The following is a 26,489-nucleotide window of genomic DNA, read 5'->3' on the forward strand; positions in this document are numbered from 1 at the left end:
CCCCATGAACAGCTCTTTCCAGGGGAATTTTTCATTAAATCTCCTTAGTTAAGACATATTTATGGTACCACTGAGTCTTCGAATTGGAAGAACCTTGAAGCCATCTCTGCCAAAATCCATGAGGGAAAAAAGTGACATTTACCCAGACACAGCAGTGTTATTAAATGCGACTCTGTTATCCCCAGGTGGAGATCATTTAGAAGTTGGGTCTGGGGAAGCAGAATATGATGTGACTCCTTAGGCCTCTTTGCTAGAAATCCAGGCAGATAATTTGATGAGATGCTGTCTCTCTCAGTGTATTCTATTGTATGGATGGACCTTGGTTGGGAATCTTCAGGGAATTTCTTGGTTTTCTGAATCCTTTTGCTCCATATATAGGTTGATGTCAATGTAGATGGACAGAGGTGATGGGAAAGCTCACCTGTCCTTATTTGGTGTGCTCACAGCTGAGTGTGGGCCGCAACCCAAGCTCTTAAACATATCGCTTCCCTATTCTGATATTCATCAAAACATTTTTTTCCTGAGTCCCAGGTCAAATCTATGCCAGATGATTAAGAGATGAAAATAGCTGAGTGCCTGAAGAATCGTAATCAACCATCCATTCATTCACTTAATGTTTCTTAGTGCCCACATGCCAGGGGTTATGCCACACACTCGGGAACCCACAGTAAACAACAGGAATCACTACGGGGCTGGACCAGTGCTGAGCTGCTGTCAGCTCTTACCGCTCATAGGAGTTGATAGTATAACTTATCTTCCCAAGTCTGTGTTCAGTGACATCACGTTGATAGCTGGAAGCTGGCCCCAGTGGGAGTATCTGCACCATGGAAATTGGTAATGGCTACAAATTGGGGCTTTTTTTTTTTTTTTTTTTTAAAAAAAAATGTGTTGGGTCTTTGTTGCTGCACACAGGGTTTCTCTAGTTGCGGCGAGCGGGCTACACTTCATTGTGGTGAAGGCTTCTCATTGCCGTGGCTTCTCTTATTGCCGAGCGCTCATAGGAGTTGATAGTATAACTTATCTTCCCAAGTCTGTGTTCAGTGACATCACGTTGATAGCTGGAAGCTGGCCCCAGTGGGAGTATCTGCACCATGGAAATTGGTAATGGCTACAAATTGGGGCTTTTTTTTTTTTTTTTTCTAAGAAACAGACAACACTTTTACCAGCACTCCCCTGCCTCAAGCTTACATTCTGCTAATCAACTATCATGTATTATGAGTATTGCTACAGGTGGACCTTGTCGTCTTACTGCACTTTGTTTTTTTATTGTGCTTCACAGATACTGTGTTCTTTGCAGATTGAAGTTTTGTGGTAACCCTGCATCGAGCAAGTCTCTTGGGGCCACTTTTCCAACAGCATTTGTTCACTTCATGTCTCTGTGTCACATTTTGGTAATTCTTGAAATATTTCAAACTTTCTTCTTTATTATGATATTTGTCACAGTGATCTGTGATCAGTGATGTTACCGTTATAATTGTTTTGGGGCGCCATGAACCGCACCCATATAAGACGGTGAATTTAATCGATAAATGTGTGTGTTCTGACTGCTCCACCAATTTGCTGTTCCTCCATCTCTCTCCCGCTCCTCCAGACTCCCTTCTACCCTGAGATACAACAATATTGAAATTAGGCCACTTAATGACCCTACGATGGCTGCTAAGTGTTCAAGGGAAAGGAAGAGTCAATGGATGGGGCAACTTCATTGTTGTCTTATTGTATGTAATTGGCTCAGCTCCCCCTACCTTCCCAGCCACCACCCTGATCAGTCAGCAGCCACCAACACGGAGGCAAGGCCCTCCACCAGCAAAAAGTTGACGACTCGCTGAATGCTAAAAGATAGCATTTTTAGCAATAAAGTATTTTTAAATTAAGGCATGTACATTTTTTTTAAGGTATCATGCTATTGCATACTTAAGAGACCACAGTATCCTGTAATCATAACTTTCATATGCACTGAGAGACCAAAAATTCCATGTAACTCACTTTATTGTGGTGGTCTGGAACCAAACCCGCCATATCTCTGAGGTGTGCCTATATTTAATATCATTGTTATTATTTATATAATAGAAGCCATTTATTTATCTGGCTCTCTGCATGCCAGTTGCTTTATCGACCTTGTCTCAATATCTTTACAACTACCTCTGAGATGGTTTCTGTTGACCACAAAACTGAGGCTCAGGGAGGTTAGGAATTTAACTAAGGTCACACAAATCGTAAACGTCGGAGCCAGAATCGGAATTGACCCTGACCTCAAAGCCCATGGAGCCCAGCATCGTGCTCTGCTGCTTCCTTCCAGAAGACCTTTCCAAGGGACCACACAGGCATTTTAACAGGTACCGTCCACATGTACAGTGGTTTCACTTCAAGGCGTAGGAACTGGGGGACCTTTAGGCCCCAAGTCAAGTCATTTTGGACATTTTATTCAGATAATCGTTTTACACAGCTAGATAATTCAGCACTTCTCAAATTTAAATTTACATCACCCGGCATTTTATCTACTGGCAAGGTAGCAGCGGGTTGTGTGGGTAACACTGGTATTGCAAGCAGGTTATTTGCTTTAGGAAAGTGCAGAATTAACCAGGTATCTCGGATTTCATGGTGCCTCTCTGCTTCCCAGTGGGAAGGAGTGGGGCAGCTTCAGGGCCATTGGTCGCCCTCACTGTTTTACCAGGACAGCAGTCTGTCTGCTGGTGAGGGAGTTGGTGGGAATGGATTGAAGGAGACAGAGGGGAAAAAAGTGGCACTGTCCCTTGCTTGTCCCCGTAGTGAACAGTGAAGAACCCTGGTCTGCAGGTGTGTTGACTGATGCTGTTTGCTGAAGTTGGAGCTCTAGGGACAGTGTATGAAAATAATGAACAGCCCACTGTAACAGGGAAGGAAGGGAAGTGGTGCTCTGCGTGAGGATGGTGTTTCGTTTTCGTTGGAACGTGGTCATGTGTGCTTTAGTGGCTGGGCTTCATGAATTCATCCAACAGCTCTGATGACACTGTGATCGTCAAATTTTATACTGTGGTCACTTCTTAGAGAACACACATCAACAATAGACTAGAAAGTAGCTGCTTGTTCTAATTTTTATTTTGGAAACTAAGTCTGACTAAAGGCCCGTGATTTCTTTTTTAAACTCATGGCAGTTTAGCATCTTGGACTCACCTGTGAGTTTACTGAACAGTCTTAAATAAGATGATCAATGTGTCCCTGGCTGCTCTGGGGTGGACACATCCAGAGTCCCTGCTACACCGATCCAATTGTGTGCTTGAAATGCATTTGACAAGATGAATATTTTCTTATGCCAATAAGAACCAGTGAGCAAACTAAGATGAATTGGGACTTTGAGGGTTCTCCCTGTTCAGATTTGTACATCTTTTACAAACAGTTAACGTGGTTTGCAAATATAATCTGCTGCTTAGAAATGTCAAAGCAAATAACTGTAATGGTGCCTAGTTGCTGTGTTTTATTTCTTCATCTTTTTATTCATAGACATTTAAATAATTCTCCAGTTGAAATGGAAGATGGAGGAAGGCAAGGGGACATTTCTAAAAGGAACGTATAGGTTTTAATATGTGCAAATGCTCTTGATGTAAAAGCAATCCTCCCATGAACCATGATTTTACCCTTATAAAAAATAGACTATAAGGGAGGCACCATGTGTAATGATAGAAAATGAAAAACATTTTAAAGCCAAATAAAATATCAAAGTTTTACTAATATGCTTTAATCAAAATGCTACTCCTATTATGTTATATGTTTAAAAAAAGGACGAAAAAGAGGGAAATCAATCCGAATCAATCACATTTTCAGGAAACTATTTTTGAGCAGAATTTTAAGGTCCCACTTAAGTGGTATTTTAAACTTTTCTAAACATTTTATGACCATGATTTTGTAAAGTGGAATTCTTCAAGCAGGACATGGCTGGACCCTCAGGACATTTTTGTATGTTTTTTACTTGGCTGGTGTTTGCTACAGTCTTGGAAATGTCACCCACATTCCTCCTCCTATTTACAAGCTAGAGTACATATAACTTAATGACAAAACTCATTTAAAATATCTCCGACTAAATTTAGTTTATTTAAAAATCAAAGGCATTAACATTTTGACTCAGGAAAGAAGAATCACACAGAACACCTTTTTTTCTTTCCTGCTTAGCGGGAGTTTCATAAACCAGAAAACAGAAGTACGGCCTTCCCTTCCCTCCTATTTTGTCATAGACTCTCAGTGTAATTCAGTTCACAGAGATTTATTACTCATGACCTACATGCCAGGCCCTGCTCTGGGTGCTGAGGATACAAGTGAGAGCAGAGCAGACTAAGGGCCCTGCCCTTGGAGCATCTGTTCTCCCCGGGGAGACAGTCCAAAAAAAGATAAACAGCAAAAGGCCTGATTGGGTAGAAATTAGTGCTAAGAAGAAAAATAAAGCAGGGACAAGGGAATAGAGAATGTTGAGGGTCAGGGTTTTATAGTGACCAGTATTGGAAGGAGTGACATTTGAGTGAATGCCCTGCAGGAGGTGAGGGGCTGCCGTCAGCTAGCTGGGGAGGAATATTCCAGACAGAGGGGACAGCCGATGCCTTCTGTGTTGAGAAGTGGCAAAGGGGCCAGTGTGAGAGGGGGACAGAGGGACTTGGGAGGAGTGGAGATGAGGTCAGAGAAACAAGGGAGGGCCGACGATGGAGGATGCTGACAGGCCACTGTGAGGACATGGGTCTTCAGTTTTTAATCTGTGTGAGATGGGAGCCCAGCACTGAGGGTTTTTGAGCAATGGGGGTGACATGATATCATGTATGTTTTTACAAGATCACGCTGGTTGCCGTGTGGACAGTAGTTTTTTGGTCTGAAGCAGAAAACACAGGAAGCTCTGGGAATAATCCGGATGAGAAATGATAGTGGTTTGGGTGGTTTTCCTGGAGGTCTGGGGGTGGGTGTGTCACATTCTGGTTGTGGTCTGGGTGTGAGAGGAGAGGAAGTGAGGATGAAGCTGACATTTTGGGGTCTGAGCAGCTGGCACGTCTGCGTCCCACCTTCCGCCGGCCGGTCTTGGTGGTTCCTGGGTGAGAGAAGTTTTTGGTGGCAGCACAGTGGGGAACAGTGCTGAGGGCTTTTTCTTCGAGCCATCTTACTCGCAGCGTCTGTCCTTCTTCATGGGAAGCACTGTCTTCCTTTTTCAACCTCTCCGTGGACTTCTCTTCCTGCTCGTCCCTGCTTTGTGTGCAGGACCAGGCGCTGGATGTGGAGAGGCTGCCCAGATGCACGGTGCTGTGTGGTCACAGGAAGGCGAGTATCATTCCTGAGGTTTCCTTTCCCACGCCGCAGAGCAGAATGATGGCTCAGATCAAAAGTTCATTGTCCGTGAGCATGGTATGATTGCAATTCAATATCGCCCACTTCGGTCTGCATGCTGTGTTTTCATCGAAACTTCGAGGAATCCAGCCCCCTCCTGCTGGCACTCACACTGACTGCGGGGACCGGGTTTAAGATGGGGAGGCTGGAAGGCGGAGATGTGGGTGGACGCTGACCACGTTGACCTGTTACAGAAGGGAGGCTGAGGCCACGGATGGGCGGCTTTTGGGTGGTGACCTTTGCCGTTGCACAGAAGCAGGCGTGGCCGGGAGCTGCCAGGAGCTTTGAAGGTGTGCCCTTCACCCCACCAGGATCTGAGCTTGGAGCCGATTTGTCAGAATCCAGCATGTTTAGGAAAACATTTCAGTTCTCGTTCTTCCTGGGAAGCTTTGCTTTTGTGGGTAGGAGCAAGTGAAGCATTAGCCGCTCTCGGTTACTTGCTGTGTGTTGGAATACTGATGGCAACACTTTGTGCTGAATCACAACCCGCTGTGATCTCGCACCTCCCTCCATCCTTCATCGTGGCTTCTGGTCCATCCCGCGTGCAGGGCTCCAGCCAGAGCCATACTCGGAGAAGCAGAAGCTGCCTTAGAAACAGGCTTTGAGTGTTGGAGTGGCTTTTCTTCTTTAATGGTGTGTATTTGAAATACACAAAGACCAGTCATAATGAAAAAAACAAAATCCATGTACTCACTGACCCAGTTTAACATTTGCTAACACTTAGCTGTTATTTTCTTCAGATTCTTTTGAAAGAAATACTTCAGATAGTCAGTGATTCATTTACGTCCCTTCCCAGTCTCGGCTCTCCCATCTCCATTCAGTGGCCAGAAATGGGTGTGTGTATTCTTCCCCTCACTCTGCACGTATGTGCCACGCATCTCACACACATTCACACACAGGCGCACACACGTGTATTCTGTAAATGCATTAAACATTTTTTACACAAATAGTGTTAATACATACTCTGCAGTTTGCTTTTCCACTCAACTTTATGTTTTAAGGTTTATCAGTATTGGTGTGTGTAGATCTAGTTTATATACTGATTTTTCTGGTATATTTTTCTGGTGGTTCAGTTCTAATTTTTTCATAGTTTTCTTCGACTCATAATTAGATTATTTTTTAGTTTAAAAGTCTTTTTTTTGAGACATCTTTTTGTTATTTCTAATCTTGTTTCATTGTAGTGAGAGAGTGTGGATATTCATTCTTTGGCATTTGTGGATTATTTCTTTGGGACCTACTACCTAGTTAATTTTTATAAATCCTCCACATGGGCATGAAAAGAGTGTAATTTTTCTACTTTGTGCAGGATCCTCTGAAAACCTGTTAGATCTAGCTGGATCATTGTGTTTTTCAAATCTATCTGTAATAGGCACATTCAGCGATTTTTTTTTTCACCCTCTGTTTTTATCCTTGTGTAGATGAATCTCTTTCACAGCCCTTCTTGCTGACTCGCTGGTAGATTCAAACTTTCCAGTCTCCTTCAGCCATTTGTAAAAGTCTGGTCTAGACTAATTAAAAACTCTTACGTGATTTTACCCCTCAGTCCTCCCTAAACTGCCCTCCAAGGCATGAGGGACAGGCCACGGGGATATAGAGGGGGAGGTCTATTCTGTTATCTGTCCCCCACCTGGTTCTGGCTCCCCAGTGTATGGGTATAGGGGTGGGTATAAAGTGAAATGAGTTGTCTGGCTGCTTCTGTAGGAGGAGCTTGGCTGTCGTTGTGTGTCTGATACTGTCCTACTGAGGCCCTCTGGGTGGCAGCCCACGTGTAAGGGTATCAGGGGGATCTATAAGTTTCCCTGGAGTGGGAGACCCCTTTTGGCCTGATTGCTTCCAGGGTCCCTCTGTTTGCCCTGGCAGCCTCCTGCTGGGCAGGCAGCTCTTACTGATTCCCAAGCTCATCTCTGCATCAGCAAGAGGCTTCAAGACTCGCTGTCTCTTAGAGCGTCCATAGGAAACATCCTGAACTGGCTCCATCCCCTACATAAACTGGCGAGGGACACTGCACCCACCTGCTAATAAGCCCAAGCCTGTCAGGTCTCTCTTGTCCTCAGTTTGGGGTTTTAGCCACCAAATCTCAGGTGACAGCTAAAGTCTCACAAAACATCCTCTGAGAACCATCATACTAGTTTTTTTGTTATAATAGTTTTGGAGAAAGTGACAATTTCTCTCCATAACCTACAATAGATTTGTCTATTTCTCCTTATAATTCTGTTAATTTTTGCTTATCTATCAATATTTTGAGGTTCTTGTTAGGAGCATAGAGCTTCTGGATTTTTTATGTCTTCTTGGTAAATCACCACATTTTATCATGGAGCATTGCCCATCTTTATCCCTAATTATGCCTTTTGTCTTAAAATCTACCTTTTCCTGATATAAAATCGCTATTCCAGCTTTCTTTTTGTTAGGTGAAGTTTTTCTTGCCATATCAGGTATATCTTTTTCAACAAGTTTATGTTAAACTTTCCTGTTTACACTTTAAATTTATCTGTTGTGAACAGAATATAGCTCGGATTTAAAAAAAAAAAAAACCGAAGAGGATATTTATGTTTTGATAAATGAGTTTAGTCGACAAAATATATATTTATAATATTATTACTATATATATTTGTATTTATTACTGTTTTTTTCAGCTTCCCAGTTTTACTCCTTTTCTAACTTTATCAAATGTATTTATTCCTCCTCTCCCCACCTACTGTTTTTGGAATGTATACATTCTAATTTTAGTCGATTTGGGCTACTCCTACAATTTTACAAGTATTCCTTAGCTAACAGAGTCCAAAGTTAAATGGTATCTCTATCCTCTGTCTACAAAATACAAGGCTTCTGACTCCCATCTCTCATGTTATTGTCACCAAATTCCTTAGTTCTACGCTGCTTTAAAATCCTTCTAAAATTGACCATGGTTGCCGTGTTTTTAATTGTTATCGACAATTTATCTGGATTTCTCAACTGCTAGCTAGTTTCTTTTGTGTGCCTTCGCTTCTTGAATTTAATTTTTATTCCATTCTGGGCTTAATTTCCTTGTTACTGAAGACATACTTTGGTAGTTCTTTAATTAAATGTCTGTGAGTGGAAAAGCTTTCAGTCTTTCCCTCAACATTTTCTCAGTTCCCCCTGGTTCCTGAATGATCATTTTGCCTGAGAGTTGTTTAGGTTACCAGCACTTGGAAGATATTGTTTCATTGTGTTCTGGTATGTGTTCTTGCTGATGAGAAGTCTTATATTGATTCACACTGGCTTCTTTGTGGTTAATCTCTTTTCTGTTCTCTGGTCACTTTTAATATTTCCTCTTTGTCTTCCACGTTTCATCATGCTACGACTAGATGTGCATTTAGTTCTATATATTTTGCACAGGACTTCTTTTTCTTTTTTCTTCCTAAGTCTCACTTATTTCCTCAAACCTGGTTATGATTTCTTCCCAGTTATCTCTTTAGAATATTTTTTATCCCCCATTTTCACTAATCCACTCATCATGGAAATCCTGGTAGGCACTGGCCATTGCATCCTAGCCTCCACACTCCTTAATACCTCTCTCTGTCTCCCTCTCTCTTTTTCCTACTTTCTAGGTAGTTCACTAATTTTTCCATCATTTATGAAACACTTCTTTTTATTTATTTATTTTTTAAATGGAAAAATTTTAATTAGATGTAGTTTTATACAAAATTTACGACATCGTACTTATTTATCTTTTTTTTTTTTTTACCATCTTTATTGGGGTATAATTGCTTTACAATGGTGTGTTAGTTTCTGCTTTATAACAGAGTGAATCAGTTATACATATACATATGTTCCCATATCTCTTCCCTCTTTGTCTCCCTCCCTCCCACCCTCCCTATCCCACCCCTCCAGGCAGCCACAAAGAACCGAGCCGGTATCCCTGTGCCATGCGGCTGCTTCCCACTGGCTATCTACCTTACGTTTGTTGGTATATATATGTCCATGTCTCTCTCTCGCCCTATCACAGCTCACCCTTCCCCCTCCCCATATCCTCAAGTCTGTTCTCCAGTAGGTCTGTGTCTTTATTCCTGTTTTACCCCTAGGTTCTTCATAACATTTTTTTTTCTTAAATTCCACAAATATGTGTTAGCATACGGTATTTTCCCTTCTCTTTCTGACTTACTTCACTCTGTATGACAGATTCTAGGTCTATCCACCTCATTACAAATAGCTCAGTTTCGTTTCTTTTTATGGCTGAGTAATATTCCATTGTATATATGTGCCACATCTTCTTTATCCATTCATCCGACGATGGGCACTTAGGTTGTTTCCATCTCCGGGCTATTGTAAATAGAGCTGCAATGAACATTTTGGTACATGACTCTTTCTGAATTCTGGTTTCCTCAGGGTATATACCTAGTAGTGGGATTGCTGGGTCATATGGTAGTTCTATTTGTAGTTTTTTAAGGAACCTCCATACTGTTCTCCATAGTGGCTGAACCAATTCACATTCCCACCAGCAGTGCAAGAGTGTTCCCTTTTCTCCACACCCTCTCCAGCATTTATTGTTTCTAGATTTTTTGATGATGGCCATTCTGACTGGTGTGAGATGATATCTCATTGTAGTTTTGATTTGCATTTCTCTAATGATTAATGATGTTGAGCATTCTTTCATGTGTTTGTTGGCAGTCTGTATATCTTCTTTGGAGAAATGTCTATTTAGGTCTTCTGCCCATTTTTGGATTGGGTTGTTTATTTTTTTGTTATTGAGCTGCATGAGCTGCCTGTAAATTTTAGAGATTAATCCTTTGTCAGTTGATTCATTTGCAAATATTTTCTCCCATTCTGAGGGCTGTCTTTTGGTCTTGTTTATGGTTTCCTTTGCTGTGCAAAAGCTTTGAAGTTTCATTAGGTCCCATTTGTTTATTTTTGTTTTTATCTCCATTACTCTAGGAGATGGGTCAAGAAGGATCTTGCTGTGATTTATGTCATAGAGTGTTCTGCCTATGTTTTCCTCTAAGAGTTTGATAGTTTCTGGCCTTACATTTAGGTCTTTAATCCATTTTGAGCTTATTTTTGTGTATGGTGTTAGGGAGTGATCTAATCTCATACTTTTACATGTACCTATCCAATTTTCCCAGCACCACTTATTGAAGAGGCTGTCCTTTCTCCACTGTATATTCCTGCCACCTTTATCAAAGATAAGGTGACCATATGTGCATGGGTTTATCTCTGGGCTTTCTATCCTATTCCATTGATCTATCTTTCTGTTTTTGTGCCAGTACCATACTGTCTTGATTACTGTAGCTTTGTAGTATAGTCTGAAGTCAGGCAGCCTGATTCCTCCAGCTCCATTTTTTGTTCTCAAGATTGCTTTGGCTATTCGGGGTCTTTTGTGTTTCCATACAAATTGTGAAATTTTTTGTTCTAGTTCTGTGAAAAATGCCAGTGGTAGTTTGATAGGGATTGCATTGAATCTATAGATTGCTTTGGGAAGTAGAGTCATTTTCACAATGTTGATTCTTCCAATCCAAGAACATGGTATATCTCTCCATCTGTTTGTATCATCTTTAATTTCTTTCATCAGTGTCTTATAATTTTCTGCATACAGGTCTTTTGTCTCCTTAGGTAGGTTTATTCCTAGATATTTTATTCTTTTTGTTGCAATGGTAAATGGGAGTGTTTTCTTGATTTCACTTTCAGATTTTTCATCATTAGTATATAGGAATGCCAGAGATTTCTGTGCATTAATTTTGTATCCTGCTACTTTACCAAATTCATTGATTAGCTCTAGTAGTTTTCTGGTAGCATCTTTAGGATTCTCTATGTATAGTATCATGTCATCTGCAAACAGTGACAGCTTTACTTCTTCTTTTCCGATTTGGATTCCTTTTATTTCCTTTTCTTCTCTGATTGCTGTGGCTAAAACTTCCAAAACTATGTTGAATAAGAGTGGTGAGAGTGGGCAACCTTGTCTTGTTCCTGACCTTAGTGGAAATGCTTTCAGTTTTTCGCCATTGAGGATGATGTTGGCTGTGGGCTTGTCATATACGGCCTTTATTATATTGAGGAAAGTTCCCTCTACACCTACTTTCTGCAGGGTTTTTATCATAAATGGGTGTTGAATTTTGTCAAAAGCTTTCTCTGCATCTATTGAGATGATCATATGGTTTTTCTCCTTCAATTTGTTAATATGGTTAATCACATTGATAGATTTGCGTATATTGAAGAATCCTTGCATTCCTGGAATAAACCCCACTTGATCATGGTGTATGATCCTTTTAATGTGCTGTTGGATTCTGTTTGCTAGTATTTTGTTGAGGATTTTTGCATCTATGTTCATCAGTGATATTGGCCTGTAGTTTTCTTTCTTTGTGACATCCTTGTCTGGTTTTGGTATCAAGGTGATGGTGGCCTCGTAGAATGAGTTTGGGAGTGTTCCTCCCTCTGCTATATTTTGGAAGAGTTTGAGAAGGATAGGTGTTAGCTCTTCTCTAAATGTTTGATAGAATTCGCCTGTGAAGCCATCTGGTCCTGGGTTTTTGTTTTGAAAAAGTTATTTTAAATTTATTTTACAGATATTTTTTTGGTGTGATCCTTTATCCACAGTTTTTGGGGTGTTATTCTTCCTTCTTTTTGCATATCTACAGCAACTAAAATCTATTCATTTTAGTTTTTTCATCATGTACTTTATAATATTATCTTGTGAGCTCATCTTCAGTGGGAATTAATTTTTCTTTGTACGTTTACTGTAACCTAAGATGTGAAAGTGTCCCTACAGAGTAGGTTTTCTGTTTGTTCCTGCCAGAGTCCTAGGGGTTTTGATGGTTATGGATCAGTTACCTATCTATCTCATCTAGCTGTGCTAGTATACTCTATACAGATAACAGAAATGTGGTTTTGATTTCTCACAGATAGCTTTTTCTTTTTTTTCCCTCTGCACAAGACCTTGGGCACTTAGCAAACTTTCTTGCTAGGAAGAGTCCCAATTCTAGTTCTCCTGCTTCCCCTGAATCATAAGCCATGTTTTTTCCCTGTTTGAGCCTTAGAATCTACCCCTTACCTCCCACCAATTTCTTAGGACCTATATTTGTGGCCCAAATTCCTATGGGTTTTTGTGATTTCAGCTAGTACTTACCACTCTTGCTTTATTTTTTCTCTTTGATTCTGGAGCTTGTGGACTTCTCTTTCTTTTGCTCTTGGGTATTATACAGAGTCTTTTTCTGAGTGGTGGGTATTGGTGGTTATTTGTTCTATAGTGTTTCACTGTACTTGTAATGGGAATAGGGCCTTGACTGTGTCAGATGAGTCTGACATGTGGTGACCTAGGGTAGCATTTTAGGAAGAATATTTACTGTAATTCTCGTTAAGCCCAGAGGCAGAATGGGTATTCAGTAAGAGAAATCATTTTTTTTAAAAACTCGTTGGATGACAGTGGCTACTGTACCACTCAAAGATGATTTGCTTTAAATCATGGTTTTTTAAAAAATTAATTAATTAATTAATTTTATTTTATTTCTGGCTGTGTTGGTTCTTTGTTTCCGTGCGAGGGCTTTTTCTACTTGCGGCGAGCGGGGGCCACTCTTCATCGTGTTGCGTGGGCCTCTCACTGGCGCGGCCTCTCCTTTTGCGGAGCACAGGCTCCAGACGTGCAGGCTCAGTAGTTGTGGCTCACGGGCCTAGTTGCTCCGTGGCATGTGGGATCTTTCCAGACCAGGGCTTGAACCCATGTCCCCTGCATTGGCAGGCAGATTCTCAACCACTGTGCCACCAGGGAAGTCCAGATGATTTGCTTTATATAATTTTCTATTATTGGTACTGAAACCATTGGGATAGTATAGATAACTTCTTAATGGTTTAAACAGTGGAAAGAAGTGGAGAGAAAGAAAATAAAAGTCATACCATTCATCTGGTAGGAAAAACTGAGAATTCAGCAAGAAAGTAAAACCTTCAACTATGGGAAAGAGGAAGTTGGAAGGGAGGACAAACAGAGAAAATGATTTCATCTATTAAGCACTGATGTATTACTATTATTAGAATATTTAACATGAGATCTACCATCTTAATAACTTTTTAAGTGTAGGGTACGTTATTGTTAACTATAGGTGCAATGCAAAGATTGTTTTAAGGAGAACCAAAGCGGAACCTTCAGTTAGAATTGGGAAAGAAAAGAGGGAAGGTGTACACTTTCTAGTTAACATTTCAGACTCCCAGTAGGAGAGCAAATGGATTTTGAGTCTTGTAGTGGCGCAAGGCTAATAGAACTTTTATGAAGATTTTAAAAGCACTCCTATTCAAGCTGACCCTATCAGAGAAGAGTCTTTGAATATGGCCTAGACTGTTCTGTAGGACCCAAAATGGACATGAAGACTAGATTAGTCCTTAGATAATGTCCAATAAATAATACTCATAATGTATAAATTATAAAAGTGACAAAAGAACTAACATTTACATCAATATTTTTGGAAAGGCACACTCCAGTGGCTACAGAGAGAATTGTATATGCTTCAATCGATAGTATGTTTTCACTCGAAACTTCTTTTAATTTAAAAGATAATTCTATAGGAATTCTATTCTATTAGAAGAGATAATTCTATTAAAAAGAAATTAAAAAAAATTTACATTGTCCCAATTATACCATTCTTTTGCAACTATTTTCATTTTGCATTTTATATCACATTTGTGTGTTCTCTTTCCTGGCCGTAATCATACCATATATGATATTTTGCATTTTCTTCTATTTATTATGGTAAATGTTTTCAGGTATCTAATTAAATTCTCATAATTTTGCAGACATTTTAGATGGAGACTTGCGATTAAGACGTGGGTCTAGTAAAATAAAAAAAAGAAAAGGGAATCAGGATTTCCAATTTGTTTTGTTAAATAAGGACATTAAAATAAAAAAGACAAGAAGAAAGAAAGAAACAGACAAAACCTATTCTGTAATTTCACAGCATTTCCACAAATAAAGGACATTTTAACATCAAAAAAAAAAAAAAGGATATAATCTCAAAAGAAAGGAAAATGCCTTTAATTTAGCCTTTTGAGTAAAGTTACTTATTCTTCTTCCACTGCTCCCCCTGTTTCTCCAAGGATGGTTGAAAACCTCATCAGGGAACTTTCCTGATCCAAAAACCGGGTCAAGGATTCCCTGGACCTGGGCCATGTCTGAAGGAACTTCTGCATGTCTGAGTTTGTGACTTTGCTTTTGCAAAATAGCTGATTAATGCAGTAAAACCAGTGAGAAAGCTGGGTGTTTCAAATGGCGGACCCCAAATCCACCACCTCCCACACAGGTGGAGCTTCCCCCAAAGTCCCAGAACAGGGAACCACAAAGGATGGCTCTGATATCTGTCAGTTTTAATACAGTTTTTGTCTGAAAATCTTGAAAAATGTTCAATTAAGGCCCATTGCTGGAGACCTTGCAAAATTGTATGCAATTTTGTTGAAAAAGGATCTGATTTGGACACATTTCAGATCTCTTCCTGTGGCAGAGATACTCTCTCAAAGACAAGTTCTTTAGGTGATAAGGATATAAATTAAAAGTGTAACACTTTTGAACTGGCTCAATTTGACATTGGGGCGTGCTCCTGGTGCCCTGGACTGGGCAGGTTCTCAGTGTCACCTTGCCTGTGCTCCTGCCTGAAATAAGTCTGGGCTCCCCCTGCCTCGACAGCACAGCTGGGCTCCTGCCCCGACCGTGGCCAAGCTCACCCGTTCTCAGCAGAGACAGAAAGCCCTTCAGTACCTTTTTTGATGTGGTTTATCTTTCACTTCTCAGGAGGAAATTCCACCCAACTGGATCATAATTTTTTGAGGACTTTCACCAGATCTTAAGAGTTTCAGGAATGAAAGGCTCATGTGTTTTATTCAGGAAACTTCCAGCTGCTGAAAGGACTTGAACGTTAAGCATCAAATCAGTGTGAGGTGTTCAAAGATATTCTTGAAAAGGGCTTGAGAGAAAAAAGAAGAGAAAAAGGGCAAGCTCACACATCAACGTGTTATTAAGCATTATTTTCAGTGCCGTTGCTCTGTATTGCTAGTTACAAAACACAGAAGCATTTTTAATGATAATTTTGTGTACTATATGATAAGGTAATGAAACATTTTAATGATAAGGGTGGATCTGAATTGCTGTAAATATATCAGTTTGCTGCTTTTTCACCCCTCACCACCTCTCCTCCCCATTTAAAGTCAATATTTATCAAAAATCGTTTCATTTTCGAATGTCTGATGTTTGCACAGCTGTTTTGGTTTCTTTTTTTCAAAGTTCCTACATTTGCAATGCAAGTGTCAAAAGTTAAAGGCCAAAATTAAATCAAGAAGTAGGAGGTTTATGCCAAGTGCGAATAACAGGATGCAACGCAGTCAGAAAGACAATGGAAGTGGCTCGGGGGGACCTTCAAAGTCTTCCCAAGTTCAAAACGCTTTTCATAAAATAACTTCCTTTTCAAAAAGTGTTTGGTAAGCTTTGACTTCTTCTCATTTTAATTTTTTTAGGCCTATGAATTTATTTTAAAGTTGCTTCTGTTATTCTAGGAGAAAACTGTTATCCTCTCTCCTTTAAGTGGTGACTGGAAATGCTCGCAGAAATAGGAGGGTCAGTAAAAATAGAAATAGGAGTAAAATGCTCATGGGAGCAAGTTAAGGGGATGAGAAACTCGGGGAGTCAGGTCATCTGAGAATTAAAATGGGAGAAATTCCTCTGGTATGGGGACAATGTTTAGTCGTGATTCTAACAGCCCCCCGCCACGCCCATAACCATCCTGAATTCTTTGGTTAGCCTTTGGCAATTAAAACTGAAAATATTAATATCAGTATCTAACTGTCCATCATCTGTGTCTATCTATCCGTCTATCTATCACCTGTCATCCTTCTCTCTATCTATCTCTCTACCTATCATCTTATCTCTCTGATTTTCTCCAATTGAGCATGTCTAGTACAATAATATGGGATTGAATTGCTTCGTAAATTAACTTCGAGATTCGCCTTGATTTCCTTTGAGCTTTACCAGACTTTGTGTATCTTTCGAGACCGTGGTATCCTCACAGTTGAGCCTTCTCCTCACTCACGTTATTTAAACATTAGGTTGGATTTCCGCCTCATATGGCTGTTGTGTTTTAGGCTATGTCATCTGAATTGGTGGGAGTGGGGAGTGGCGGGTGGAGGTCCTGGGACCAACTCTGGAACCCAGGGATTCTCTGAATTATGTGAAATCCATCAGTTCCAACAATACAAGCTGATGAAACCCTATGTCCTGTGGGTAGAGGTGATGTTTCTGGTTGTCTCTTTGTTCCCTGTAAACCTGACTAATGAATGTAACCAGAGATGGAAGAAACTAATAGTGACAACATGGGCGTCTCAGAGCCAAGGATTTCCGAGTGGGGCTAGACACATGGACAGGCTGGAATCGCAGGGCTGCCTTTCATTTTCCGTGAGCTCTGTCAGAGTTTAGGAGTGGCCTGAAATCTCCAATTGACGTCTTGTTGGCTCACCTATAGAAGGTACTCAATATTAGTATCTTCTAATACTAATTAGAAGTAAAAACCTCTTGGCATATTTCAGCCGGAAGTGTCTCTTAATGGTTTAATTCTGCGTTCTACTGGGGCTATGATTTCATCCTTATTAAGATTTCTTAATGTTGCGTTTCTTGGTCAAATAAAATAGAGCTTCTCCCCCCTGCTCTTCACTCCCCCTTCACTCCTCTCAATAGCAGGGAGGGGTGGTTGATAGGATTGATGACGTCCTACAGTCCTACATGAGACGGGCTGCCACCTAGGGTGGCATCACTCCAGTGTCCCCTTTGGACCCTTCCATCGCACCCTGGGAGGGCTCCCTTCTGTGGAGCAGGGGAGGGGCTCCTCTGTGACACTGCACTGGAGCTGTTCTGTGTCCTGTCCTTCAGGGGATATTGTTTTTCTCACCCACCTTTCCCGCAGGCAATATGTGAACCCAACCGGGAACTTTATTTTTTAATTAATTCATTAATTTTTTGTGTGTTTTTCTTGGAAGTGTTCTCTTTTTTAAATAGAAGTATAGTTGAGTTACAGGGTTTCAGGTGTACAGCAAAGCGATCCATATATATATTCTTTTTCATATTCAATTCCATTATAGGTTATTACAAGACACTGAACATAGATCCCTGCGCTATGCAGTAGGGCCTCGTTGTTTATCTGTTTGATATACAGTAGTGTGTATCCATTAATCACAAATTCCCAGTTTATCCTCACACGCTCTTTCCCCTTTGGTAACCGTAAGTTTGTTTTCTGTGCCTGTGAGTCTGTTTCTGTTTTGTAAATAAGTTCATTTATATCCTGTTTTTTAGATTCCACATACAAGTGATATCATATGGTATTTGTGTTTCTCTAAACGTAAGAGTCTGTATATTGGGACATTTCTTCCAGCCACTGGCCTACAGGCAGGTGCTTCTGATTGTGATGTTGTCAGATCTTCTTGATGTACAGCCCTTCTCCCAGCCAGGTGTTTCCACTCATTACTTTGCAGTCCCAGGTGAGCCAAAGCCAGGGTGGGATGAATGGGGTGGGGCTTGGAGTGTGGGTCTGTCACTAGCCTGGATCACTCACCCTCTCTAGACCGTTCTGTCTCTTGGTGTTTGTCCAGCTGTGTGTTGCACTTTTTGTCCCTGTCCCCGAGGTCGGCCTCCACTCCTCCATGATTTCACCTCTTCCACCACACCTGTGAGAAGCCGGGCATCTGTGTTTCCAATGTGCTGGACTCAGTGGGATGCCGTGCGGGGTGAACTTTATTCTCCCAAACTCATGGTTCAAGTCTAGAGCATGTCTCACCCCCATCCCAGTCTCATAGACGCCAGACTTTCCCCAGAACTTCCAGGGGCTAAGTAACAGTCTAATTTTCAAGTACTGAGAAGTCTAATCAATGCAAGTCTGTCTTTCCGTCTATTTAAAGATCCTTTGCGTGTTGAGCCTGTCTCAGAATCAGAAAGACTTCTGGGGCCCCTGTCTCCTAGCCCATGGAAACCGCGGGCGGGGTCATATTTGCACACGGTCATATTTGCACGGTGCAATATGCACCGTGTGCATATTGCACACGGAAATCAGCAGACCCTCCCAGCCCTGACTCTGGATTTTAGAGATGCTCCCTCCCTCCTGTGCATGGGGAGGGGTCAGGCTTCATCCTTGCTGTGCGGGAAGGTCCTGGACCACCCGCTATCAGAGGTCTCATAACTTCACGTGCAGAGCGTTGGTCAGCTGAGATCGGCCTCAATGTACCACGATCATCGGATGCTGTCCATTTGTGTCTGAGTATTTCACACTAAATTAGTGATGTCTAAGGTTTTTCTCCAACTCTAAATCACGTGATGTTATCATCCTGGTTTTTACCTGACAGTTCTGGCCATTTACTCTGTACCTGTTGAGTTTGCTCGGTTAGCATGGACTCTGGAATGTGCTGCCCTTCTCAGGAGTGGAGGGCTTATTGCCTCAGATGCTGGGAGTGTGGCTGGAAGATGTCTCAGCTGTCGGCCCCCTTTGGGGAGTACCAGCTGCAGATGATGCCCTGCCCAAGGTCATGCCTCCTTCCTGGGGCAGCCAGTGCCTTCTCAGCACAGGGGTACGAGTCAGGCTCTCCAGAGAAGCAGATCCAATAGGATGGATTTAGATACATATGTGTAGATATCTATCTATATCTATATCTATGTCTGCGTCTATATATCTGATTTATACCTGTTTTTATATCTATTTTAATGAGATTTATTTTAAGGGATTGGCCCACACAACTCTGAAGGCTGGCAAAATCTATAGGATGGACTAGCAGGTTGGAAACTCAGGCAAGAGAAGGTGTTCCAGTCTTTTTCTTTTAATTGAAGTTGATTTACAATATTGTGTTAGTTTCTGGTGTACAACAAAGTGATTCAGTTTTATATATATATATATTTTCCGATTATTTTTCATTATAGGATATTACAAGATATTGAATGTAATTGCCTGTGCTATATAGTAAATCCTTGCCTTGTCTATTTTATGTATAGCAGTGTGTATCTGTTAATTCCATACAGTTAATTTATCCTTCCCCGCCTTTCCCCTTTGATAACCAGAAGTTTGTTTTCTATGTCTGTGAGTCTGTTTCTGTTTTGTAAATAATTCATTTGTATTATGTTTTAGATTCCACATATGTGATATTATTTCATATTTTTCTTTCTCTGTGTGACTTACTTCACTCAGTATGAAAATCTCCAGGTCTGATGTTCCAGTCTTGATTCTGAGATTTGTGGCCAGCAGGCTGGACACTCAGGCAGGATTTCTCTGTTACAGTCTGGAGGCAGAATCCCTTCTTCCCCCCAAACGTCTTTTTTTCTCTTAAGGCCTTCAGCTGATTGGGTGAGGTCCACCCACATTAGGGAGGGTAACCGGCTTTACTTAAAGTTAACCGATTGTAGATGTTGACCACATGCTCAAAATGCCATCACAGAAACACCTAGACTAGTGTTTGACCAAACAGCTGGGCACCAGAGCCTAGCCCAGTTGACACACAGACAACCACACAGCAGGGGTTAAAGGCCTGGCCCCTTGCCCCTGACTCCCAGCCGTGAAGGGCCAGATCAGCTGCAGAGTACCCCAGGGGCATGTGTGAGGCCTTTCCTAGGGCTGCCTGACAACTCACCTTTCCCCCCACGTCCACGCCTGCTTCCTTCCCCTGCATCCACAGGATACACCCTGTCAAATACCCTCCACCTTTATGTCTGATTCAGGTTTTGCTCCCCTGAGAACCCATCCTGCAAAACCAGTTAGTTAGCAAAACTGAGCTACAGGAGTGGATGCCCTGCCTTGCCTACCCTGGGTGTGTAATTCACGCTCACTGGAAGCGCTCACCTTTAAATGACCTCTGTGACTCCGGTGGACAAAGTATTTAAAATTCACAAGTAATCCCCCAAAACTCGTTGGAACTTCTCCATAAACCATTTTATGCAACTAATTCAATAGTTCACATTTATTGAGCACTTGCTACGTTCCAAGAACTCTTCTAAGCTTTTGAAATATATTAGTTCATTTAATTCCCCCAACAGATTTATAAGTAGATACTACTATTGTATCCATTTTATAGATATGCAAATGGAGGCAGAGAGAGGCTAAGTCACTCACCCAGGGTCACACAGCTTGTCCTTCTCTCACTCAGGAAGGTATAAACACAGAGCAGGGGTAGATGGAAGGGAGGTGATGGGGTTGTCCTGGCTTCATTCATCCTGCTCAGCACCAAGGGCAGCTGGAGTGTTTTCTGGGTCCCAGGTAGACTGAGAGCTGTGAACTGGAGTGCGACCAGGGCCTCGTTCTCTGCTTTGGAGGAACGTTCTCAAGAGCAAGTGGCAGGCTGGTGGTCACAGGGAGAATAAAGAAGACGATGATGTTAATGAGAGCAGCTGAGCTCTCCTCTCAGCCCGGATACATGGCTGTCTGCTCAGCTTCCCTCTGCAAGGTCTCAAGGCCTTCTGTTTGGCTGCCTGTGTTTTTGGTAAATGGGGACGGACACGATGGGGTGGAGAGCGGGTGGTGTGATGTCCAGGCTCACTCCACGTCTGAAACACCAGCGAGGGGAACGCCTTCTGGGAGCGCCCCCACTACCCACTCAGCCTGAAATGACATTCTTGAGCCTTCCCCAGAAGGCCACAGTGTCTGGGTGAGATTTTAGGAAGTTGATTCAGAGAATGAATGGACAAAACTTAGCATTTCAGAGACAAGCTAAGGAGAAACTGGGAGACATTAAGGCAGAGATTGGCTTGCATGTGTCCATACCTGGGGATTTTTGTCTTTGGGGCATGAGTTGGTTCTGAGTGATCAGGGTAACAGCGCGCAGCTCTCTAAGCGGCATCTTCCCACTCATCCTGGGTTTTAACCAAAAGACGATCATGGATCTCGGGAGGGGGCCCCACGGTGGAAATGACACATAGAAACGGTTCAGGGATGCTTGCCTCTTTGTCTTTTCTGCCGTCAAACCAGAGTGTGACTTTTCCTCCATGGAAAAGACAGCAAGGTTCACGGAATAAATCGAGGCAGGCTTTGAATCCTGAGTTCCAGTCACTGCTCATCCACTTAGCAGATCTGTGACCTCAGCTTCCTTATCAGAGAAACAAGGAGAGTGATAACCGCCTCCCAGGCTCTCAGTACACCAGCCGATGATTAGTGCCATCAAAGGCTCCACAGTTTGGGTGATGAACGAGGCCATTACTACCACTCAGGGGAATCGCAGCAGCCGTGCTGGGTTAACTGGCTTCTGATGCATTTTTTACACAAAGCTCAAGGTATTCTATCTGCCATAAAACGGGAAGGGAGAAGGGCCCTCCTTCCTCTTGTTTAGAGAGATAGAGCCAGCCTGGAAGATCTGGTTTCGAGATTGCAAAACCTGGTCGCATTTCAGAGGGTTAAACTGGCAAAGAAAAGTCCAGGTACTTGATAGCTCTTCCCAGCAAGAAGGAAAAAAAGTGCTGAATAAACGTTATCATTGTATCTCGTGAATGCTGCAAACAGAAAACTCAGAGACATTTCAAGCGAGAAGATAATCCCCGAACGGAACAGGGTGTGGGTTCAGGGAACAGGGTGTGGGTTCGGCAGGCGGGTGTACGGAGGACCAAGGTCAGGCTCGCCCCACAGGAGGACGACAAGCCCCTTCCATCTCCCTGTAGACCCTCCCCCAGCCCCCATCTTAGCCACCCTCCCTGCCCTGGGAAACTCTGCTATTGCTCTGCGGCCCCGAGAGAGTCCAAGCCCAGTCCCTGCCTGGACCAAGCCCTGGAGCTCCTGTTCACCTTGCCCAGCTTCATGGGTTGGGGCCTGAGGATGAAATTTTTCATCCTTGGGACTGGAACAGAATGCCCCATCTTCATCAAGACCTCACTTTCCCATTTTCCATCCTTTCTCCTTCTCTCTCTCCCTCCTCTTCCGTGTCCGATGGGCCCCCGGGTCTTGGCATCTCCCCTCCCCTCTGTCCTGCCTCCTTGCTCCTTGGCTGGGCCGCCTTCATTCCTGGCTGGACCATGGTAGCATTTCCCTCCCTGCAGTCAGCTGCCTTGGGAATCTTCCCAAAAGCCTCTTTGGGAAACTCCATTCTACAGATGCTCAAAAATCCCCAGCTGCTGTTTTCAGAGCAAGGGCCACACTTCCTAGCCTGTGCCTTGAGGCTCTCTCGGTGGCTCCATCTGGCCTGCCACGATCCACACAAGCCTTCCTGGTCCAGCCACGGTGCCCACCATCCCACCCTTGGGCTCTCCCGCTTTCCTGCTTTTCTGGAACATCTGCCTGAGGGACTGGCCCAGCTTCTCTCCACACCCTCTGTCTCGGGCCTCTGAAAAGCCCTCCTTGACCACCTCAGGTGATGGCAAAGATGATTTGGATGTTGTTGTGCTGATTCACAGAGACTTTTACTCACATGCAGAGGTGGCTGCCTTGTGCCTGCTTTATGCTCGTGTTCTGCAGTCCTGTTGTACTTGATGGCCTGCGGCACTTATTCCTTCTGCCCGGGCTGCCCTCCTCTCTCCTGTCTGTGTAACATTCTTCCTCTTTTTCATCATCTGATTTAAATCCTACCACCCAAAGCTGAAGCTCCCTCTTCCTCTTCCCCGAGCTGTCCCAGTGCATCTTATCGAAGCTGCTATGTTGCCCCTTATTCTGTATCATAAAACATTAGGCCACACGCTGACTCTCCCGCAAGGCATGAGAGACACACCTTGGAACTTTTTCATCCTCCCTCACCCCTGGACACAGCTCTTTGCATGATGTCATCAGTTAATACTTATAGAAGGACTGGCTAATGATGTATTTCATGGCAGATTCTGTACGGATGGAATGCAGAGCTGTACAGCCAGAGGCACATCGTAAACTTCACCTCCTGGGTACAGTAAGTTCCCTACATACGCACCTCCAAGTTGCAAACTTTCAGAGATGTGAACGTGCGTTCACCCATCCAATCACATAAGTTAGTTCACGTGTCTGGCGTACATTGTCACATGCGTGCATCCTCTAGTGGTGGCTGTGCTTTTGTGTACTTCACTGTACAGTACTGTATAGAGTACAGTAGTACGGTATCTTTATTTCAAGCCCAGGATGTCCAGAAGCAAGCGTAAAAGCAGCAGTGATGTAGCTGGTACTGCTAGGAAGCGCCAAGCGATAATGATGGAAACAAAAATGAAAATAACTGAGAGAGTGGAGTGAGGCGAAAAGATGGTAGACGTCACTTGTTCTTATAACTTGAAACGTTCAAGCATCGGCGTGATTTTAAAGGACAAGGACAAGATCATGGAACATGTGAGGTCTGCCGTGCTGGTGACGTCGACAGTGATATCGAAGAAGCATGGAAAAGTGATGGAGGAGACGGAGAAACTTCTCAGTGTGTGGATGCAGGGTCAGCCTCACGTCGGGTCCCGCTCAGCTTAATGCTGATTCAAGAGAAAGCTAAAAGCCTTTATGAAGACTTGAAGAAGAAACACAGCGAAGAATCAGAGGGAACATCTTTTAATGCCAGCCACGGCTGGTTTCATCGGTTCAAGGCTGGAGCCAACTTTCACAACGTAAAACTGGCGAGGCAGCGAGTGCAGATATGGTAGCTGCCTGGGAATTTCCTGAATTCTCTTTGTCCTAGAGAAAGAACAAAGGGAGACAAGAGGAGAACAATAATTGAAGAACCGGAGAGATTCACGACGCAGGAAATGGCAGGGGATTTTCTTTACTTGAGGAGGCACTGTCAGTTTTTGAGGCGCAGGGCTTGAACGTAGAACAGTACACAGAGGTTGCAGTAGCCGTTCAGAATGCGATCCAGTGCTACCGTGTCATCTCTGACGAGAAAAAAGAGCTACTACCCAGACATCACTGGATTGTTCTTTCAAGAGGGTAGATAGAATTGAATCCAGCAAGGAACCAGAACCTGTGCCATCAGCGTCAGGCGTGAATGAAATGGCAGCTCGCCCTCCGTCTCCTGTTGCTGACGACCCTTCCGCTCTACCATCTCCCACCTCCCCTCCCTCCTCCAGTCAGTAGCTCTTCTTGCCTGTTCACTCGATGCCAGCCCCTGGATGCCAGCTGCTGTACGGTACAACTGTACTTTTCAAGGTACTGTACTGTAAGATTAAAAATGTTTTCTTTATGTTTTGTTTTTTTGTGTATTATTTGTGTGAAAAGTATCATAAACCTGTTACAGTGCAGTACTATATAGCCGATTGTGTTAATTGGGTCCCTAGGCTAACTTTGTTGGACTTATGAACAAATTGGACTTAACGAACATGCTCTCAGAATGGAACTCACTCGTATGTAGAGGACTTACACTGTATCAGCGAAGGGCGTTTGTTGTGAGGCTCGTGATTTCTATTTAAATATATAAGAAGAGTGAAAAATCTTTATTTCCAGATTGTGTCCAGTACAAATGAGGCAGTTTTGATGCAGTTCTCTTAAACTAATCAAAATCAGCAGAAATGGAAAAGCTGATTTCAGTGCTTCTGCGGTGAAAATCCCATCACCAGGGAGGCCAAAGTGTTTCAGCCAAGGTAGTGGACACAGAACTACTTTCAGGATGAGTTCAAGGTTCTGTGAAATGCCTCACTCTTAAAAGAGCACAAGGAAACCTTTCCCAGTTAATATTCTGTAAGTATTTGGCAGTTGGTTTGTTTTTTAAAGGCAGATAATGTAGAGAATTATCTGCATTATTGGAGAGCCTCAGTATTTTTTCTTTCTGCCTTTAGGCCAGTTGATTTTCCTTAGGAAAAGCTTCTAACTCTCCTGTCTTGCCTCTCCATACTGTATTCAAAATAAACACATTAGAGGGATGCTGAAAGAAGAATTTCATCTGAAAGAGATGCTCTGTGATATTCTCTGGGTCCCTTACATAGAATATCTCTATTAATTTAAGTTATTTTCATTTTTGCTCTGTTATAGGTCTTGCTGCTCAGGAATTTTGCATTTATAATGTTGAGATGGTAATACAATATTGAGTAATTTAACTAGCAATTAGTTATTTTATATGCATCTTCTAAAGCAGTTATGCATTAACAATGTTTTACAGTTTTCTGCCCAGTGTTGTTAATTTAAAAATATGAAACAGGGCTTCCCTGGTGGTGCAGTGGTTGAGAGTCCGCCTGCCGATGCAGGGGACACGGGTTCTTGCCCCGGTCCGGGAAGATCCCACATGCCGCGGAGCGGCTGGGCCCGTGAGCCATGGCCGCTGAGCCTGCGCGTCCGGAGCCTGCGCAACAGGAGAGGCCACAACAGTGAGAGGCCCACGTACCACAAAAACAAACAAACAAACAAAAAAAACCCAAAAAACAAAAACAAAATATAAAAATAAAAATATGAAACAGACCTCATTGTTTGCATAGGTGGCTGTTGCGGCAGTTGCTGTCTCTAAGATGTGACGTTGTGATTACATCAAGACAAAATTCATTTTGAAGGCCAAATTTGCTTCTAAAACAGACTTTGGGATTCTGTTCTCAAAGATATATTTTGTTTGATGAACTTTCTTAGAAATACATCATGTCCCTTTAATCTGTGGCCTGCTTGTCAGTTGTCTGCTGTTATGAAATGACTAAATATTTATGTTTTTCCAGTTGAGCTTAGGGAAAAAAAAAACACAACTCTGGTAAATGTGTTTCCTTTAACAGAAGGCTCAGTGTAAAACGGGGGAGAAGTAATATTTATAGTTGTTTTCCCTTTTCTGGATGTCACTTGCCTTTCAAACGCAGCCTGTTTTCTTTCAAATGTCTCTTTTTTACTGGGGACCTCGAGGCAGACCATGGACCCCAGACCGAGGGGCTGTGGAGCCGTCTGGTGGTTGTGGCTCTTGTCCTGGTGGAAGGCGGCGGCCACCACCCTGCCTCTGCCATCAGCTTGATCAGCTTGAATGCTTTCACGTGCGCATGACGAGGCCAAGAAGGAGAGAGACCCAGTGTCCCTTCCTCCAAGGACATCACAGGCTTGTAAGGCGCGTTAATGTCCAGGTTCGTTTTGCTCTCTCCTTGGAAAAAGAATAAGGGAAGAAGCATTAAGGATGGAGGTTGATTTAAGGCTGTGAATGGCAAAAAGGCTAACCCTAAGGAACAAAATGAAATGAAACCAAACAACCACAAAACAAAGCAAAACTGACAAGCAGCGTCCAGGCATGGCCCTGCGTGGCACAGACGTGATTCCTGAAGACTCTTGCCATTTTCTTCCGGCAGAACTGCTCTGGTATATTTTTTACCATGTTTCTCCAAGATGGAGAGT

The sequence above is a fragment of the Lipotes vexillifer genome, unplaced genomic scaffold, assembly GCF_000442215.2.
Source record: "Lipotes vexillifer unplaced genomic scaffold, Lipotes_vexillifer_v1.1 scaffold402, whole genome shotgun sequence".
NCBI lineage: Eukaryota > Metazoa > Chordata > Mammalia > Artiodactyla > Lipotidae > Lipotes > Lipotes vexillifer.